This window comes from Anolis carolinensis, chromosome 1 (genome assembly GCF_035594765.1).
Source record: "Anolis carolinensis isolate JA03-04 chromosome 1, rAnoCar3.1.pri, whole genome shotgun sequence".
Classification (NCBI taxonomy): Eukaryota; Metazoa; Chordata; class Lepidosauria; order Squamata; family Dactyloidae; genus Anolis; species Anolis carolinensis.
In genome coordinates this window covers 219,629,130-219,650,024 of record NC_085841.1, presented here as the reverse complement: position 1 = coordinate 219,650,024, position 20,895 = coordinate 219,629,130, and the positions used below count along the sequence as shown (strand labels likewise).

Sequence of the window (20,895 nt, the reverse complement as noted above, 5' to 3'; positions counted from 1 at the left end):
GAAAAGTTAGCATTTTGTTTCTTATCAGTGTTTTCACAGAGGCTAAGATTATGCAATGAAAGATAGCATGAAGGCCCGAAGCGCTCCATGAATGAATATATGACTAGACACCAGGAGAGAACTGAAACTCAAACTACAGCCCCATTAAGATCAATTGATGATGCCCGGATGTTTTAATATTTTACCATCCTGTGGAAAGCTTCTCTCATGTCCCCGTATAGGGAGCTGGAGCTGACAGAAGGAGCTCATCCACATTCTCCCTGGGTTGGATTTGAACCGGCAACCTTCATAGAATCATAGAGTTGGAAGAGACCTCATGGGCCATCCAGTCCAACCCCCTACCAAGAAGTGGAAATCGCAGTGGACCCCATCAGGTCAGCAACCTAATCTTCAGGTCAGCAGTCCTGACCGAATGAGGGTCTAACCCATTGCGCCACCAGGTGCTCTAGTGGACCTAGTGATCCTTACCCATTTTATGCCTCTGTGTGTGTTTTTCCTTTCTTACATATGCAATCCAAGGCTGGGGAACATCTTATTGACATTGCTATGGAATCATGGGATTTTAAGGTTTACAAGGTCCTTAGCCTTCTTTACCAAAGAGTGTTGTTGTCTCCCACGATTCCATAGTATGGTGACTTGAAGGTTGGGTTGCTGATCTGAGGTTGTCGGTTCGAATCCAACCCGGGGAGAGCGTAGATGAGCTCCCTCTGTCATCTCCAGCTCCATGCGGGGATATGAGAGAGGCCTCCCAGAAGGATGATAAAACATCAAAAGCATCCGGACATCATCTGGGCAATGTCCTTACAGACGGCCAATTCTCTCACACCAGAAGTGACTAGCAGTTTCTCAAGTTTCTCCTGACATAAAAAAATAGAATTGTGTCAAACTGCATTAATGCTATCGTGTAGATCAGACATGGGCAAACTTCGGCTCTCCAGCCAGCTTACCAGCTGTTAGGGATTGTAGGATTTGAAGTCCAAAACACCTGGAGGGCTGAGGTTTGCCCATGCCTAGTATAGGTTAAGGTTAAATTATTTATTTATTTACAGTATTTATATTCCGCCCTTCTCACCCCGAAGGAGACTCAGGGCAGATCACATTACACATATAAGGCAAACATTCAATGCCTTGACATAGAACAAAAACAAAGACAAACGCAGGCTCCGAGCTGGCCTCGAACTCATGACTTCTTGGTCAGAGTGATTGGTCTCAGCTGGCTGCTCATCAGCTTGCGCCACAGCCCGGGCCTAAGGTTAAGGTTTTCCCGTGACGTTAAGTCCAGTCGTGACCGACTCTGGGGGTTGGTGCTCATCTCCATTTCTAAGCCACATTTGCATGTGGCCGGTCATGTGGCCGGCATGACTGCATGGAGTGCCGTTACCTTCCCGCCCGAGCGGTACCTATTGATCTACTCACATTTTGCATGTTTTCGAACTGCTAGGTTGGCAGGAGCTGGGGCTAACAGTGAGCGCTCATTCCGCTCCCGGGATTTGAACCTGGCACCTTTTTTGTCCGCAAGTTCAGCAGCTCAACGCTTTAACGCACTGTGCCACTAGGGGCCCCCATGCCTAGTATAGATGCATCCAAAAAAGTCAAGGATTTTTTTTTTATTTCGTGTCAAAAGCATTGCATAATAAATAAGTTTAAAAGCGATAAAATAAAGGAATCACAAATAGCTAAATAGTTTTAGACCAAAGTGGGCAACAGCAATCGCATTGTCTGTAGCTTTAAACAACTCTTCCTCCATGCATGAGGCAGGGCATTGTGGGCAAGCATACATATGAGGAGTTGTTTGTTCTGTTCCACAATCACACAAGGTGAAGGATTCCTCCAGGTTAGTGCCATCTTGCCAGGTTGTCTTTTGATCTGCCCACTCCGCTTCTCAGTCAATTTAGGGACTTCCAAGTTGCCCATTCTTGGTTTGCCCCTGGAGGAAGCCCTCATGGGGGGCCATCCAGTTAGAATTGCCTGGTTTAGCTGCCCAGAGGGACACCCTTGCTGTTGCTGGGGAAACATCAAGAGGAGTGCTGGTTCTCATGAAGCTCCTCCTTGACCTCAGTCTACTGGGAGGAGGCTGATAGTCATGCAGTGGGTGGCTTTCACAAAGTGTGACCTTATTTCTCTCACCGTTAGCAGCAACTTCCCGTCGCACATCGGGGGGGGGGGGGCAATGCCAGATAGCTTATAGAGTTTATCAGCAGGTGTAGGTTTAAGGCATTTTGTGATTATTCTACATGTTTTGTTCAGTGCTATGTCCACCCAGAGGCAAATTAAGCGGTCGCCTGTGGCGCACACCAACAGGGGGCACACTCGAGGTGCCCCCGTGTAAGCATGGTGCTGCCGCCATTGCCCACCGCCATTGCCCATGCTTTTTTCTGCCTCAAGGCAATGGAAGCCCTGCATGTGCGCACAGGAATCCCATCGCCCAAAATGGCTGATGGGACTCCTGTGCGCATGTGCAGGACTTCAATCACTCGCGCATAAGGCACGTCAGCCACCCGTCCGCGTGAGTGATTGAAGCCCTGCGCATGCGCGCAGGAGTCCCATTGCTCAAAATGGCCGATGGGACTCCTGTGGCATGCAAAGGGCTTCAATCGCTCGCGGACAGGTGGTTCAGCTGGCGTTGGGCCTGTGCGTGTGCACAGGCCTTCCAATCGACCGCACGGTCGATTGGAAGACCTGCGCACACGCACAGACCCATCGACGGGTGAGGAGTCCTCGGAGAGTGAGGGAGAGCAGGAGGGCGGCCACGTGGACAGGTAGCTGGGCCTTCCGCAGCCGCCGGCGGCACTGGTATTTATCAGCAATTTGTTGGGGGGGGCGCCAAAATTCAGGAGGGGCACCAAAATACAGGTCGCCTACTCCCGAAAATTACCTCGGGACAGCTCTGTGTCCACCTGCTAATAAAAAACCCTGACACCATGTATTATGGGCAGGGCCATAGCCAGAAAAAAAATTCGGGGGGGGGTTTGAAAATTTCGGGGGGGTTTAACCCCTAGCACACACCCCTCCCCGCTACAAACCTGTCAATATCTGCTTGAGATAGTGCCTGGAGGGACTCTTAATGTTTTGTGTCTCATAGACTTAGCATGGGGATTTGGTTAACCAGTTAAAATTCATGAGTAAACCAGGTTTTTTTATAACCTGAAAAATTTCGGGGGGGGGGGGTTGAACCCCTAAAACCGCCCCCTCACTACAGGCCTGATTATGGGCCTAATCACATGCAAGGAGAGAAGTTTCTTATCCCTGCTTTTCTCCACCGCAGCCCATTGCATGATGCAGGGCTACTTCTGGTGGAGCTCTGTGCCGACAGTGTTGCAGCAGCAGAGTTCAGAGGAGTCGGGTATACACCCAACTCCTCATCCAAAAAAGTCAAAGGAGCCAAAGAGGAAGCGGGGGACAGTGGGGAAATGTCGTGGGAAGGCAGAGGATGGACAATGACGGTAGGGAACACAGACAGACGGGTTCCCTACACTGCCCGACAATTTCCCAGACTGTTCCCTGCTTTACAAAAGTCCATCCGATGAGGTCCTTAATCCACATCCAGCTCATAAGCTTCCTTTCGAATCAATGATTTTCCTCCTCATCCCCCCCTCCCCCAGAATAGTGCGTGCTCCTAGGCTCTGGTGGCATTTGGGGTGTCTCCCTCGCCTCCAAACCAAAGCAAAACAGCCTTCTGCCACCTTGCACTGAGAAACCTCTGTTGTTCTCTCTAGTCAGTGACCTGAAATAAAGAGAGATTTAAATTTTTAACACCTTTAAATTTTAAAGAGCTCAGTGTTTAAACGTCTGAGTAGACACCGAGCTGTGCTTTGAATGCCTGAAAGCTTTTGTGCTGTGGTTTGTATGTTTTGTGGGAGGAAAGCCCCCTTGCTAAGCATTATGTCAGAACTAACTCACTTTACCTTGTGTAGAGCTACACTGACCTTACTCCATTTCTCATGGTCATAGTTCTGCCACCACTAGAATACAGTCCTAAAACCCTTTCGAAATTGAAATACAAATCCATGGTTGAAGGAGTTTTCCTGCTCCTGCATTATTGGATCCCACTGTTTTGGATAATTTTATACAATGTAGAGCATTCAATTTATCTCAGGTACTTGGGCTAATGGAGCTCTCGGTGGCACAGCAGGTTCAACCACTGAGCTGCTGAATTTGACAATCAAAAGGTCAGCGGTTCAAATCTGGGAAGCAGGGTGAGTTCCTGTTGTTTGCCCCAGCTTCTACCAACCTAGCAGTTCGAAAACATGCAAATGTGAGTAGATCAATAGGTACCGCTCTGGCGGGAAGGTAACGGCCCTCCATGCAGTCATGCCAGCCACATGACCTAGGAGATGTCTACGGATAACGCTGGCTCTTCGGCTTAGAAATGGAGATGAGCACCAACCCGCGGTCGGACACGACTAGACTTAATGTCAGGGGAAAACCTTTACCTTTATCTCAGACTTTGCATGTATGGATAAAATCATGGAGATGAGCAAATCCAATGGAAGGACTTCCAGCCGAAGAATATCACAGAATTTGGTGAAGAACCTAGAAAATGCTTGGAGTGGATATATTTTGTTGGACATGGAAAAATGAAACCGCAGATCCCGGTCCTACGGATGCGGGGATTGCACTGTAAATTAATGTCTTCCTGAGAAAGCCTAATGAATAAGCCACCCAAGAGACCAACCTTTGGAAGAACCAGGTGTTCAACCTGTGATTAAACAGCAGCATGTTCATCATGAAACAGTGTTAAGTGAAAAGTTGAATGCCTTAAACAGCTACTGTAGCTATCTATCTGCAACAGTGCTTTCTCTCTGCTGAGAACATTTTCTAGGACGGTTAAGCCTTTTTAGTTATGCCACCTTTGAGCGGAATATGGCAATATGATAATAACATAATCCACGCCCCACAAATATAAATAGTGCAACAGGAGTTAAAAGCCAGGTTAAGCCTCACATATGAAAAGGCATTGTTAAGAAAACGGGCTGTAGTTTATTGGCTTATCCTCTGAAATTTCACAGATTGCAAACAGAAGTTACTTTTGAATGGTGCTAAGGAAACAATGCTGCCTCCCCCTCTACAAGAAGAAAGCTCCAGCTGACTAAGGCTGGGCTCCTATTCATAAAAATGGGGAGAGGGAATGTTTTGCCCTCCCATATTCCCCCAATTTGCATGGCCATGTGCTACCTGGAGATTGAGAGAATTGTCATACAAAAATTAAACTGTGATAATCCAAAAAATGTCCTGTTTTTTCCTACCTGGCACTGAGCCCGACTGGGTTCATGGGCCTTAGTCACATATGACTTTGAAGGAGGAAGTATCTATAAAAAGAGGAGAATAATTGGGGGAGAATGAAATGGAAAATCATGAAAGCTGGTTATTTAGAGAGAGAAAAAAGAAGGAACAAATTGCTAAAAATGGAAACCTGGGACTTTTTAAAACCAACTGAGAAACTAAAGATGGCATGAAAGCCCGAAGCGCTCCATGAATGGATATATAACTGGGCACCAGGAGAGAATTGAAACTCAGGCTACAGCCCCATTAAGATCAGTTGAGCAATAGTTCAAAGTGAAAAATGTGACAAAGTCAGGGAATGTATCTTCAGCTGCTGCCTGGCCAGATGTGGCAGTCCCAGCTGTCTTATTGCTATCAGACTTTTGAGAAAACAAGTATATGCAGGGGAAGGCATCTAAACTGTCAGTGCCAGACCAGAAGAGCGGTCTTGGTTTGTTTGTTTTTTAATGACCCATTGTACAGTAGGTTACATTATTTGGAAATTTTAGCATAGAAAAAAGGTAAGTAAATGAAGCTTGATTTTGGTTCCCTTGATTTTATGTATTTTGGCATTTTTAGATTTCTACTGTTTTGCATTTCCTATTCTGCTGATCCCTTTTGAAATGCTCTTTCCCCCTTTTTACCTGCTTTCTTCAATAAACATTTTAGATAAAATTATTAGATTCTGGTATGGTGCTGAGTGAAAAGGTGTTTTCTCTGCTAGAATGCAACAGTTTTGACAACATCTACAGTAGAGTCTCACTTATCCAAAACTCGCTTATCCAAGGTTTTGGATTATCCAATGCATTTTTGTAGTCAATGTTTTCAATATATCGTGAATAAGCGAATATCTTGGACAATAAGGAAGGATTAAGGAAAAGTCTATTAAACATGAAATTAGGTTATGATTTTACAAATTAAGGACCAAAACATCATGTTATACAACAAATTTGACAGGAAAAGTAGTTCAATACGCAGTAATGTTATGTTGTAATTACTGAATTTACAAATTTAGTACCAAAATATCATGATATATTGAAAACATTGACAACAAAAATGGCTTGGATAATCCAGAACCTTGGATAAGCGAGTCTTGGATAAGTGAGACTCTACTGTAATTACAACATAACAGTATTGCGTATTGAACTACTTTTTCTGTCAAATGTGTTGTATAACGTGATGTTTTGGTGCTTAATTTGTAAAATCATAACCTAATTTGATGTTTAATAGGCTTTTCCTTAATCCCTCCTTATTATCCAAGATATTCGCTTATCCAAGCTTCTGCCGGCCCATTTAGCTTGGATAAGTGAGACTCTACCATACTTGTAAAAGTGATCTTGAATGTCCAGGAAAAGACTGTGTCTTTTCCACTCCAGCAGAGGAATGAGGTACCATCCACTTCCAAAATTAAGGGTTTTTTTTCTCTTTGCATAGGTAAGTTTGGTTATTTAAAGCAGTGGTACTGGAAAATTAACTGTAATGCCAAATTTGCAAACACAAAGGCTATTAAAAAGCATTTTAACTGTGAGAGGTAATTACCTGCACCTTCATCTAATCAAGAAATATAAGGAAATATAACAAACATTGTCTAAAATGTTTGCATTTTGTCACTAAAGTAAAAGGTAGTAGGCCGGAGGGAGTACATATTCTTCCATTTCATATATGTGGCCATGCTGCCCTTTCAATGAAAATTGCTACAACAAAATCCCATTAAAAGAAAGGTTAAAATAAATGTAAATATATTAATATTTGAAAACCTATTATCCTTGTAGTGTGTTACCCTTCACACACATTTTAACAGAAAATGTGATCAGTTATCTTGGAGTAAAGCCTTTGAGACTGGATGTAATTTACTGAGCAACCAGTTGAGAACCACTGGTGTACAAGCAGAAACAAACAATTCAGTTTCATATGAATGTCCTTGTATTGTTCCTAAATGACCTCTCCTTATCCCGTCTGTCCTAGGTACAGAAGCAAAGCAGAACTTGTATGTATTTTAAAAAAGCCAAGTTCCTTTCCTAACATATTACCTCCAGACGCTGATCCTGGAAATCAGTGAAGTGGTAATGAGCATGAAAACACGTCATTAGACATTTTTCAAGTCCTGGCAGAAATCCCGTAAGTATGCGCACAATGGGTATACTCTTGTGCTGAGTATTTCATTAAATTGTACGCTCTGCATGTTTCACTCTTGCAGATTGGAGCAATTGCTAGTCTGAAGGCATATTTTGGAATCTTCTCTTCTTGCATTCCAATGGCCACTTAAGACTTGTCTGTTTTTAGCCAAAATTGGCCTGCTGATTGTCCTTGCATTCAATCATTTAGTTGATTTTGTAGAATGCTGTTTCCAAGCTTGTTAGTATGTGATGTATTAAGTAACACATTTCCAGCTAGAGATGTTTCTAGCTTTCTGTTATAGAGTCTCACTTATCCAATGTTCTGGATTATCCAATGCATTTTTGTAGTCAATGTTTTCAATGCATTGTGATATTTTGGTGCTAAATTCGTAAATACAGTAATTACTACATAGCATTAATGTGTAATGAACTACTTTTTCTGTCAAATTTCTTGTATAACATGATGTTTTGGTGCTTAATTTGTAAAATCATAACCTATTTTAATGTTTAATAGGCTTTTTCTTGGGGGCCCTGATGGCACAGTGCTTTAAGCTCTGAGCTGCTGAACTTGTGGACCGAAAGGTCCCAGGTTCAAATCCAGGGAGCAGAATGAGCACCCGCTGTTAGCCCCAGCTCCTGCCAACCTAGCAGTTCGAAACCATGCAAATGTGAGTAGATCAATAGGTACCGCTCCAGCGGGAAGGTAACGGCGTTCCATGCAGTCATGCCGGTCACATGACCTTGGAGGTGTCTACAGACAACGCCGGTTCTTCGGCTTAGAAATGGAGATGAGCACCAACCCCCCAGAGTCGGTCACGACTGGACTTAACATCAGGGGAAAACCTTTACCTTTACCTTTTAGGCTTTTTCTTAATCTCTCCTTATTATCCAACATATTCACTTATCCAATGTTCTGCTGGCCCGTTTATATTGGATAAGTGAGACTCTACTGGATTTTCAACTGGAGTTTTAGCCTAAGGAGCTGTCTTGTATCAGGTCACACTATTTGTTCATCTGGCCCATCATCAGAACTTGAAAATGTCACTTTTCTGAATGACAACCCTATTCAGGCAGCCTCCAAGTTACAAACATCCCACTTATAAACGATTCCGAGTTAAGAAAGGGGCTGAGACAACAGAAAGTGAGAGAAATCCACCACTAAGAAGGGAAATCCAGTTCAAAAAAAGTTACTATCATGGGGAAAAAGTGTCCCAACTGAAGCTTTCTCACCAATCCTTGTTTCCACAACAAGTCAAATTTTTCAAAAATGTAATTATCCCAGGACAATAAGGGAGGGGAAATCTTCTGAAATGGGGCACAGACAGCAAAACAAACCCCACAGCGGTGTTAACCTTTCCCAGGACCATGGCCAGAAAAAAAATTGGGTGGGGAGGGGTTGAATCTTTTTTTTTTTAGTGAGTCATGAGGAGTAGTTCCATAACACAAAACAATTTAGAAATCAGGCTCCATTGATTACCTTCAGTGGACACTCATGGGGATTTGGTTAATCAGTTAAAATTCATGAATAAACAAGGTTTAAAAAAAAACCAGAAAATTTTCGGGGAGGGGGGTTAAACACCCCCCCCCCACCCCGCCTTGGCTACAGCCCTGACCCTTCCCTATGCTATTCAAAGCTTTAAAAATACTTTTTGTTGGAGTTACACTGTTCCGACATACATACAAATTCGGCCGAAGAACAAACCTGCAGAACTTATCTTGCATAACTTGGGGACTGCATGTATGCTTTTATTTATTTTTCATGACAACATCCAAATTCTCCAGCCACCATGGTCCATGTATTTGTATTTCTCTGCTTTTCACGCCTCTGAAATTTCTGAATGCTTGGGGTAACGAAATGGTTGCCTTCTTAGCAATGCTCACTATTCACATTGTCCTAAGGGGGAAGGTTTAATTTGGAGACTCGGGAAGGAATGAAAAAAAAAGAGCTGCATATGTCAGGAAGGTAGGTATGCATTCGAAATTAGTGAATTCAAAAACCTGTGCACAATAAAACATCTTGAAATATGATAATTTCTCCACCTGATTTCTTTTCTCCCACTGGCTTTCAAAGTTTTAAAGAGCCACATTCCTTGCTTTTATGCAAACTCCGGCAGGCTGACATGATTGATTGTGCCCTGCAAATGCCAGGAGCCTTGGTCACAGGGAAAGTAAAGCTGAGGAATGCACTTTAAACCTCAATGTAATAAAGAGAAAAGGCAAAAAGCCAAAAGGGCTGTAAAACCACAGTGAGTTTCATCAGAGCCACAATAGATGTGTTCAAAAGTATTTCAATTGCTTCCAAGTAGGACATGGCAAGGGGGAGAGAATCTACTTTTAACAGTTGTGGGGGGGGGGGGATCTTTTATTTAAACAACAATGGAAGTGTCAGTGGCTCTATACCAACATCACATTGTCCGAGAACTTTCTCTTTGAATATTTTTGGGTATCATTCCAACTACTTGGTTGCTTGGTTGTTAGTGCTGAAGTTGAGAATGTCAAGCTTTTGGTTGCCATGTTATGTGTTTTACTTGAAACCATTTTGTCTCTCATTAATGTGTCAAAATGTTAAGGAAAAGGCATGTCTGCTTCAGATGTAAACCCACTCTAGGACACTAGGGACTTCATCCCATGGGATAATTAAATCATTTCGGATTGTTGTTTTTTCCCTTAAGCTTCACAAAGCCCCATTTTGAAATTAAAATGATGATTCTTTACACCCATCACATGGTTTCCTTCTTTCTACTTTATTTTCTAATTATCTGTTTGCCTTCTCATCACACAGGAGCCATATTTTTCCTCCCACTGTCTCCTCCACCATTTTCTTTGGATTTTACAATTTCTTTCGATAAGTACAGATGGCTCTCAATTCAAAAGGTACTGTATATACTCGAGTATAAACCTAGTTTTTCAGCTCTTTTTTTAAGACTGAAAAAGCCCCCCGAGGCTTATACTTGGGTGAGGGTCCAGGTTGGCTTATATTTGGGTCAGCTTATACAGTAGAGTCTCACTTATCCAACACTTGCTTATCCAACGTTCTGGATTATCCAACGCATTTTTGTAGTCAATGTTTTCAATACATCATGATATTTTGGTGCTAAATTCGTAAATACAGTAATTACTACATAGCATTACTGCGTATTGAACTACTTTTTCTGTCAAATTTGTTGTCTAACATGATGTTTTGGTGCTTAATTTGTACAATCATAACCTAATTTGATGTTTAATAGGCTTTTCCTTAATCTCTCCTTATTATCCAACATATTCACTTATCCAACGTTCTGCTGGCCCGTTTACGTTGGATAAGTGAGACTCTACTGTACTCGAGAATATATGGTACATTTACTATTTTTCTCTATTATTACATTTATTATTTTTCTCTATTATTGTTGCTACTATTACATTTATTTTACTCTATCTTTATTATTATTATGAATACATTTATTATTTCACTCTGATCTTATTATTATTATTGCATTTATTATTTTACTCTATTTATTATTACATGTATTATTTTACTCTATTATTATTAAAAGGATACATAAGCACATTTACATTGAAGAAGATGAGAATAATGATTTGATCAGAATTGGACAGACTTATCTTAAATTTGAGCTTTATGTAAATATTCAAAAACATTTAACCTACTGATGCCTCAATTAATGTAATTTTATTGGTATCTATTTTTATTTCTGAAATTTACCACCCTCGGCTTATACTGGAGTCAGTGTTTTCCCAGGTTTTTTGTGGTAAAATTAGGTACCTCGGCTTATATTCGGGTCGGCTTATACTCGAGTATATATGGTTAAGTCTATTTATTTTACATTTAAAAAGAGATATAAATTACCATTCCTTCCTCCTTGGTCCCAAAATGGTACTGGCAGAATCAATACTGCCCATCTCGGCTCCTCCCTCCATGATGACGTCGTCACTATGTTTACATGGTAAATTGGGCGATTTTACACGTCTCTACACAGGGAATTGATAAAGTCAATTGCCAATTGACTTAGGAAGCATAGGAAAAAACTGCACTCTAGAAATGGCAAAATACCTGGAACCTGTTGTGGCCTGGTCAGATTCTGAGTGTTCAAAAGATGAGGCTGGGGATGCTGGCAGAGTTTCAAAGGGCCCAGAAAAAAATATTGTGGAATCTCCTGTCATAAATGTTTTGGACTCTCCTGACGATTCCCAGGAGACCTGTGAAGGTTGTTCCCATGGGAACCTGTCAAAAGTGCAGTCCGAGGAAATTGGAGAAGACAAGTGTCTGTCAAGGTCAGAGAGATTACAACTAAGACAACAGGGTCGGCAATTAAGGACTCACTTCTCCCGTTGGCTCTGAGATAAGGAGACCAGGTGCAAAAGAAATGATCTCATGGGAGGGATTTTTGGATTTTAAAAGTGGTTCAGGATGATACAATCGTTGTGAGAGCAACACTGCATTCAAGTACAGACCTCAAGGTGTCAAGGGCCATGTAATTCATATAATCAAGTGTCAAGCTGTTCTTGTGTTCTGATCTTGTGAGGCATAGTTTTCCCTGCCTTGGATTTATATATTTGGTGGGATTTTTGTGGGCTTTCATGGACAAAAATTGGCAAACCTTTTTATTATTTCTTGCTTGTCATATAAACAGTTTTTTTTATTATACTCTGCTTTTAATGAATTCTTATATTGGATTATATGGACAGTGTGTGGTTTGTGGTGAAAAGAGGCTCCAGGCCCCTAGTCCAACAGAACCCATTGTACGAGCTTTTGTGATGAGCCTTGTCAGTAGCAATTTCTTAAATGTATAGAACTGCTGATTTTATTGCATGTGAAGAAGTCCTTAGTCTACCTAGATGTTGGATATATTACCTTTTGAACTGTAATTCCCAGAATCTAGGATCTTCTGGGATCCAAAGTCCATAACAATATTTTTCAAAACTGTGAACAGAAGCTATGGCTTTTGGGCAGCAAATCATATTTTTCAAAAACATTTAAGACAGCTTTGTTTTTTCATGAACATCTTTAAAATTTTAGATCCTGCCTCTGTTCTTAAAATATAGAGCAAAGACACAATTCACTGTAAGAGTATGAATCCAAGGGCTTATGTCCTTACCTCCAGTCCAAAAAAACCCAGAAAGTAATAGTACTTTCTGACTTACTGAAAATTAAGCCATTCTTACTAAAATGGAAGTATGACTGTAATCACAATAGGTAGCCTTTACTATATCATAAGTTACCATGGTAGCCCTGTGCCATTATTGCGTATGAGATGTCATTATGGTGGGAAAAAACTGTAGCAGTATGTTGTTTTTTCACAAGGAAATCTAACATAAAACAATGAAAACCTGCCAGTCAGCGGCAGCAATGTTTCCCCAGGAAATTAAATAGCGGATCTCTCAAAGAAATTATCAGCAAGATAACCTCAAGAGCACTCAGAGTAGAAAGCCAAATGTTTGCTCTTCAGCAGGAAGGTTTGGTAAATGTTTTAAATTGCCCCCTTTCTCCAAAGTAAAGAAACATTTGGAAACTATAAAAAATAATAACAATGGAAGCACATTCTTCTGAAAGATGGGGGAGCTTGGAGAATATCTTGCAAATATTATTTGTTGATCTAAGAAAAAGAAATGGCGCCTGTTCACTTTCATTTTATTAATTAAAACAAGGATAGCAAGAAAGCAAACCTGGATCTTTTGGCAGATCTCAATGTGATTTGCAGCTTGTCTGCGGGACATTCCGGTTGCTGTTGCTTCGTAGATAATCCCGCTAAGAAGAATGATTGAAGTCAGCAAATCATTTTATTTTTTCATGGAAAAGTTGTGGTTACCATTCAGTTCTGATTCTCCCTTCAAGCCACTTGTTGACTGGAAGTAATATCATGGATTTCATAGGATTTTCTTAGGCAAGGAGTCCTCAGAGGTGGTGTTGCCAGTTCCTTCCTCTGAAATCTAGCCTACAGCACCTGGTATTCATTGGTGGTCTCCCATCCAAGTACTAACAAGGATAATCCCTACTTAGTTTTCAAGATCAGACAGAATCTGGTGAGTTTAGGGCAGGGGTCCTCAAACTTTTAAAGTGGAGGGCCGGTTCATGGTCCCTCAGGTTGTTGAGGGGCCGAATTATCATTTGAAAAAAAAATGAACAAATTCCTATGCACACTGCACATGTCTTATTTGTAGTGCAACCCCCCCCCCCAACAACAATCATTTATTTATTTACTTATTTATTTGCTGCATTTGTACTCCACCCTCTCTCACCCCGCGAAGGGGACTCAGCGGCTTACAAGTTGTATGGACATACAATATATTATATTATTAGCATAGCACAATATTAGCATTATATATTACTATATTGTACTATACCGCTATACCATATTATTATTCTTATTAATTATATATTATATAGTAAATGTAATATTACTAATATTATTATTAGTAATATTACATTTAATATATAATATATAATTAATATTATTATATTATACAATATTATTACATTGTATTATTATTATTAGCCGCCCTGAGTCCCATACTGGGTGAGAAGGGCGGGGTAAAAATACTGTAATAAATAAATAAATGTTATATTGTATTACATTATAATATTATTATCAATATTATAGTAAAGGTAAAGGTTTCCCCTGACGTTAAGTCCAGTCGTGATCGACTCTGGGGGTTGGTGCTCATCTCCATTTCTAAGACGAAGAGCCGGCGTTGTCCGTAGACACCTCCAAGGTCATGTGGCTGGCATGACTGCATGGAGCGCTGTTACCTTCCTGCCTATTGATCTACTCGCATTTGCATGTTTTCGAACTGCTAGCTTGGCAGAAGCCGGAGCCAACAGTGGGTGCTCACTCTGCTCCCCGAATTTGAATCTGGGACCTTTCGGTCTGCAAGTTCAGCAGCTCAGCGCTTTAACACACTGCACCACCTCAATATTATATGTATACACAATATATTATATTATTACCATAGCACAATTTTAGTAAATGAATGAACCATACAATATTTAAAAATAAAAACAATTTTAACCAACATAAACCTATTCGGATTTTAATGGGAAGTGTGGGCCTGCTTCTGCCCAACGAGATAGTCAAGTTAAGAAGGGTTGTTGTTGTTGTTGTGCCTTCAAGTCATTTCAGACTTTGGGCAAGCCTAAGTCTAAAACTGAGGGCGGGGGGCAGGTAAATGTTCTTGAAGGGCCGCATCCGGCCTCCGGGCCTTAGTTTGGGGACCCCTGGTTTAGAGTATTTAGACTCAACTGAAAATATTTTTAAAGCCTGGGCTCAGAATTCTGTAATAGTGTAGCTTTCACACTAGACTGGCTAGTAGATATGTGGGGTCTAATACAATCTAACCATACCTCACAACCTAAAACATGTTCAATTAATATGATTGCAAGGTTATCTTCCAAGGTTTTCTATACTTGATTTATAAAATAAATATTAATTCTGTGAATATAACATTTATACTACTGACACACCCTTTTTCCAGCTTAGGTCCTACTGAGCTGTAGTCAAATCTCACCCCTCATTGTCCTGGCAATGATACTAGAAATGCTCAATTAGTTGTCCTTTTTTTCTTCTTTGCTAAGTGATTTTGTATGTGCCCAAAAATGCATTTGTCGGAGAATCATAGAGCGGGAAGAGACCTTGTGGGCCATCCAGTCCAACCCCCTTCCAAAAAGCAGGAAAATCACATTCAAAACACCCCCAATAGATGGCCATTCAGCCTCTGCTTAAAAGCCTCCAAAGAAGGAGCCTCCACCACAGTCCAGGGCAGAGAGTTCCACTGCTGAACAGCGCTCACAGTGAGGAAGTTCTTGCTAACATTCAGGTGAAATCTCCTTTCCTGTAGTTTGAAGCCATTGTTTCGCGTCCTAGTCTGCAGGGCAGCAGAAAATAAGCTTGTTCCCTCCTCCCTATGACTTTCCCTCACATATTTATACATGGCCATCATCATATCTTCTCTCAGCCTTCTCTTCTGCAGGCTAAACATGCCTAGTTCTTTAAGCCACTCCTCATAGGGCTGTTCTCCAGGCCCTTGATCATTTCAGTCGTCCTCCTCTGGACACATTCCAGCTTGTCAACATCTCCCTTAAACCTCTATGCAAAAATACTTAATAAAATATATATTTTTAAAAAACATCTCCCTTCAATTGTGGTGCCCAGAATTAAACACAGTATTCCAGGTGTGGTCTGACCATGGCAGAATAGAGGGGTAGCATGACTTCCCATACACTATACTCCTATTTATGCAGGCCAAGTCCCATTGGCTTTTTTTCCCGCCACCGCATCGCATTGTTGGCTCATGTTTAACTTGTTGTCCACGAGGACTCCAAGATCTTTTCCACACGTACTGCTGTCGAGCCAGGCATCCCCCATTCTGTATCTTTGCATTCTGTTTTTTCTGCCTAAGTGGAGTATCTTGCATTTGTCCCTGTTGAACTTCATTTTGTTAGTTAGTATTTTATTGTGTATTGCTGGACTTGGTCCCCATGTGAGCCGCCCCGAGTCCCTTCGGGGAGATGGGTCGGAATATAAGAATAAAGTTGTTGTTGTTGTTAAGTAGCATACATTCTGCTACTGAACTATAGCCTTCCTCATGACGGTTTTTTTGTTCAGTCTTGTCTTATCCAAAGTTTGAATGTGAGCTTGAAAGACAGCATTTGAAGTCTCTTTTCCACCTGCGGCTTTAACAAGGTTGCTGCCTCCCCACAAGCAACTGCTTGGAGCTAGTGTTACACAGTGGTGATGTCAGCCTGCATGCTCTTCCTTGATCAGCTTTATGCCAACAGCACACTGTGCTTGAAGCATTTTCTTCACCCTGCTTATTTGAACATTTTGGGCATCCTTCTAGCTATTTACATAAATGATTCTGTAATGACATTAACAACCTAATTCGGATTAAACAAAATGGGAATGTAGAAAAAGAGTTTCACCTCCTCAGGGAACGAGGATCCCGTGTCTGGCCAGTGCTTGAGAAGGCATTCCAAGGAAAAGAGCATAAAAAGGTTCTGATTTCACAATAACTCTTGCAATGCAGAGAATTAAATGCTCCATTTAAAGAACCTGCTGTGAGTAAATGTCCTCCCTTTTCCACATTAGCTGTAGTAAGACACTGACGCTGTTATTTCCCAAGAGGCAGACTTGGTTTACCCCAAGGCTTGTAATGTGAGAGGATTTACAGAATCAAATAAAAGAATGTCTCCTGTTATTTGCATAGAATCTGAAAGCGCCAATTAGAAGAATGGCAGATGCATACGGAGCAAAACTCCGAATAAACTCATTTCTACAAAGGGCCATTCAATAATTTTCAACAACTGACATCATTCTTAGGTTGGTTATTATGCAGTTAAATCCTGAAGGATGTTTTCCTTTTTCTTTCTTTCTTTCTTTTTAATTACAGTATATACTCGAGTATAAGCCGACCCGAATATAAGCCGGGGCACCTAATTTTATCACAAGAAAACTGGGGAAACATTGACTCAAGTATAAGCCGAGGGTGGTAAATTTCAGAAATAAAAATAGAAACCAATAAAATTACATTAATCAAGGCATCGGTAGGTTAAATATTTTGAATATTTACATAAAACTCTAATTTAAGATAAGACTGTCCAACTCTGATTAAATCACTATTCTCATCTTCTTCAATGTAAATGCCCTTATGTATCCTTTTAATAATAATAATAGAGTAAAATAATAAATGTAATAACAATAATAATATCAGAGTGAAATAATAAATGTATTAATAATAATAAAATAGAGTAAAATAAATGTAATACTAACAATAATAATAGAGTAAAATAATAAATGTAATAATACCAATAAAAATAGAGAAAAATAATAAATGTACCATATATATTCGAGTATAAGCCAGCCAGGACCCTCACTTGAGTATAAGCAGAGAGGGGCTTTTTCAGTCCTAAAAAAAAGGTTGAAAAACTATGCTTATACTCGAGTATATACAGTAATCTTTTATTTACTTTTTAGCATGAACAATCTAATTTACAATAAAAATAATATGCATCAAAACAAAGAAACAAAATAAAGAAAAAGAGGGAGGGGAAAAAAGGTATACAACTAATACACAGTAGGGCTTTGACCCTCTCCATCCCAAATTTGATAAAAAAGAAAAAGAAAAAAAATCCACAAATATAGATCCAACTAAAGAATCCTACTAAAATTACTAGCAACCTTAGCCACAGATCATTCCATTTCTTGTTGTTCAAAAAAGCCATAAATGATTTCCAAATGGATTATCCCTTTGACCCTATGTTAACTGGGACATTTGAAAAAACCCAGCAACCTTAACAATCCATTCTTCCATCATTAGTGCTTCTTTTGGAAAGGCATGACCTTTTTAGAAATCATAACCTTTTGGAAAACCAGAATCTCCATAACCTTTTGGAGAAAAATGTCATTCACAACCATTTGAAAATCATAACCTTTTGTAGAAGTATGATCTTCCAGAGAAGAGCCAAAAACCTGTTTGAGTAATATCTTGTCTTCAGTGGTATATATCCACATGTACTTATGCAATTTGATTTTCAGCTGTTAGTCTGATAACCTAGGGCCCTTCCACACAGACCAATATCTCAGAATACGAAGGCAGAAAATCCTACAATATCTGCCTTGATATTCTGAGATATAAGGTTGTGTGAAAGGGCCCCTAATTGTCTCTGATCTGTTAGGAACAGAGATTATACCAATGCACAAAAACAGCAGTTTCAGAAGTGTTTCTTTTCAGTGCCCAAAAAAAATCTACCCTCCCATAAAATATCTTATTTCTATATCATGCTTGCAAGAAACAAAATAAAGTAGACCATTAAAAGTAACATATCTGGTTTACTCACAATCTTCATGTATTCAGCATACAGGTACATAGCTTGTCAATCCAGTTACATATAGGATTTGAAGTAGTTTTTCTGTGCAGATAACACAGGGCATCTTTTTTATAATCAAGAGCAACATGAGTTTGCTCTTAACAGTCCATAGTCTATGTAGCATCTGATGGCATCTATGTTCTAATGGAGTCTTAAGTCATCTCATGGTTAAAGCATTTCTGTGTTCTAAAATGGAGTCTCAGATCTCACCAGATCATGTGGTCTGCAGCCTCTCTCACAACCTCAAGAAAACATAAAGGGAAAGCTGCATACCAAAACATGCAATACAATAAGCAAACAGAATCATATACAAACAAATTACTAGTGGAGGCTTAAAGAATGTTATTTCCAACAACTTCAGTGCATTTCCAAGTTTGAGCAAACTGCTGATATCATATACAGTGTTCTCTCACTACTTCGTGGTTCACTTTTCGCGGATTCGCTGTTTCACGGTTTTTCAATAAACACTAAAAGAATATTATAAATCATAAAAAATTACAATTTACAGCCTAAGGAAGGGAGGAATGAGAAGCCAAAGGGAGAGAAAAGGAGCCCAAACGGCAACAGGAGGAGAGGGAGGCAAATTATCAACACCCGATTGGTTGATAAAGACTTAAAATAGTGTATAACTACTAAAATAATGTATAAATATTAAAATAAATATAGTGTCCCTACTTTGTGGATTTTCACTTATTGCGGGTGGTCCTGGAACCTAACCCCAGTGATAAGTGAGGGAACACTGTATTGAATAAGTCATCCAAATTTATTCTCCAGTTTTTTAATCCATAATGTCCACATTTTGGGATCCACTTATCATGTAATATTTTTTTTAAAATTGCATGGTAATCATCTTTAAGATGAAGGTAAAGGTTTTCCCCTGACATTAAGTCTAGTTGTGTCCGACTCCAAGGGTTGGTGTTCATCTCCATTTCTAAGCTGAAGAGCTGTCGTTGTGCATAGTCACCGCTTGTGGCTGGCATGACTGCATGAAGCGCCATTACTTCCCGCCGGAGCGGTACCTATTGATCTACTCACATTTGCATGTTTTTGAACTGCTAGGTTGGCAGAAGCCGGGGCTAATAGCGGGAGCTTACTCCCCGGATTCGTACTTCCGAGTTCAGCAGCTCAACAGTTTAACCCGCTGAGCAATCAGGGGCATCTTTACACAATTAAAATAAAGCTTTAAACAGGATTGTACCTGGCAGTTCCCCAGCCCACTACTGAGCTAAAGGCTTACCTGTGTCTCTAAGAACCCTTCCAGACAGGCCCTATATCCCAGGTTCTGATTCTAGGTTTTCTGTTTATCCCAGATTATCTGGCAGTGTGGATTTAATAATCCAGTTTAAAGCAAAAAAAACAAAAACTGGGATCAGATCCTGGGATATAGGATCTGTCTGGAAGGGGCCCCTATTTTGCCTAAAGCAGAGCAAAGTTGGGTGAAGGACAGATCACCTTAGAAGCTCATCAGAAGTCACCATGAGTCATGTAGACAGCCACTGCTGGGTTCAAAAGTACAGTAGAGTCTCACTTATCCAACATAAACGGGCCGGCAGAATATTGGATAAGTGAATATGTTGGATAATAAGAAGGGATTAAGGAAACGCTATTACACATCAAATTAGGTTATGATTTTACAAATTAAGCACCAAAACATCATGTTTAACAACAAATTTGACAGAAAACGTAGTTCAATACGCAGTAATGCTATGTAGTAATTACTGTATTTACCAATTTAGCACCAAAATATCATGATGTATTGAAAACATTGACTACAAAAATGTGTTGGATAATCTAGAACGTTGGATAAGCGAGTGTCGGATAAGTGAGACTCTACTGTAGTACAATTCGTGTTCATTTGTGTGGAAAAGCCCTGTTTCCTGCCCTTGTGGAATCATTCTATATCTTTATGAATTTAAAGATAATTATAAATCCTGCAAACTTAGGAACAGCATCTTGGCCAGAGCCAAATGAATGTTTTGGTTTTCTACAAAATGCAACAACAACATCACTGTCAAGATAATTGTGTAAGTCCCAAAGTCTCTGAAGTTTCTCTCAGCATTCCTTCTGTCTCTTTTGGATGCAGCCAGTAGCCACTTTATTCATTCAGTGAGCTGCAGATGTGCATGCCAATTCTTTGTTTCCTATTATTATCTGACATATAGGTCACTTTACAAGCCACCATTGCCTTTCCAAGGCCATGAAGAAAATTTAATATAAGTATAATAATCTTAAACCATCATCGAATGTAAGATTAAAAAATAGATTGAAAACGACCCTGCATTTCCTTAAAACTGGGAGGCTGCAATTCATATTTCAACAGCAATATAGAAAAGTAACAGAAATTCATTAAAAAGGAACCACAAGGTACAGTTTCAAAGGTCAAAGGATAGTGGTAATGCTGGAGGAAGCTGCTTAAATTCTGTATGCTTGTGTTATTTGAGCCAGTGTTATATCTGTGTTTGCATATACAGATGTGACTGTTGTGAGTATATTCTAGAAATTAAAGCCCTGTTCACATATTATTGCAGTAATATTGGAGTTCAATTTGAAATCGCTCTAATGGGACAGAATAGCAAATAACAGATGCTCCAAAATCAAAGGGACACTGTTTTGTTACTTGGGTATCTGAGGCAGAAAATCCTACAAAGAAAAGTATCT

General features: G+C 40.1%; 1 long non-coding RNA gene across 1 annotated transcript in view; it reads left to right on the top strand.

Moving 5' to 3' along the window:
- Positions 1-4,901: 4,901 nt before the first annotated feature.
- The window catches only part of LOC134294411 (uncharacterized), a 31,870-nt gene continuing 15,876 nt past the window's right edge, over positions 4,902-20,895 (top strand). The window contains exons 1-2 of the long non-coding RNA XR_010001323.1: positions 4,902-5,783; positions 7,228-7,380. This is a non-coding gene — a long non-coding RNA (uncharacterized LOC134294411). The remainder of the gene's footprint in view (positions 5,784-7,227; positions 7,381-20,895) is intronic.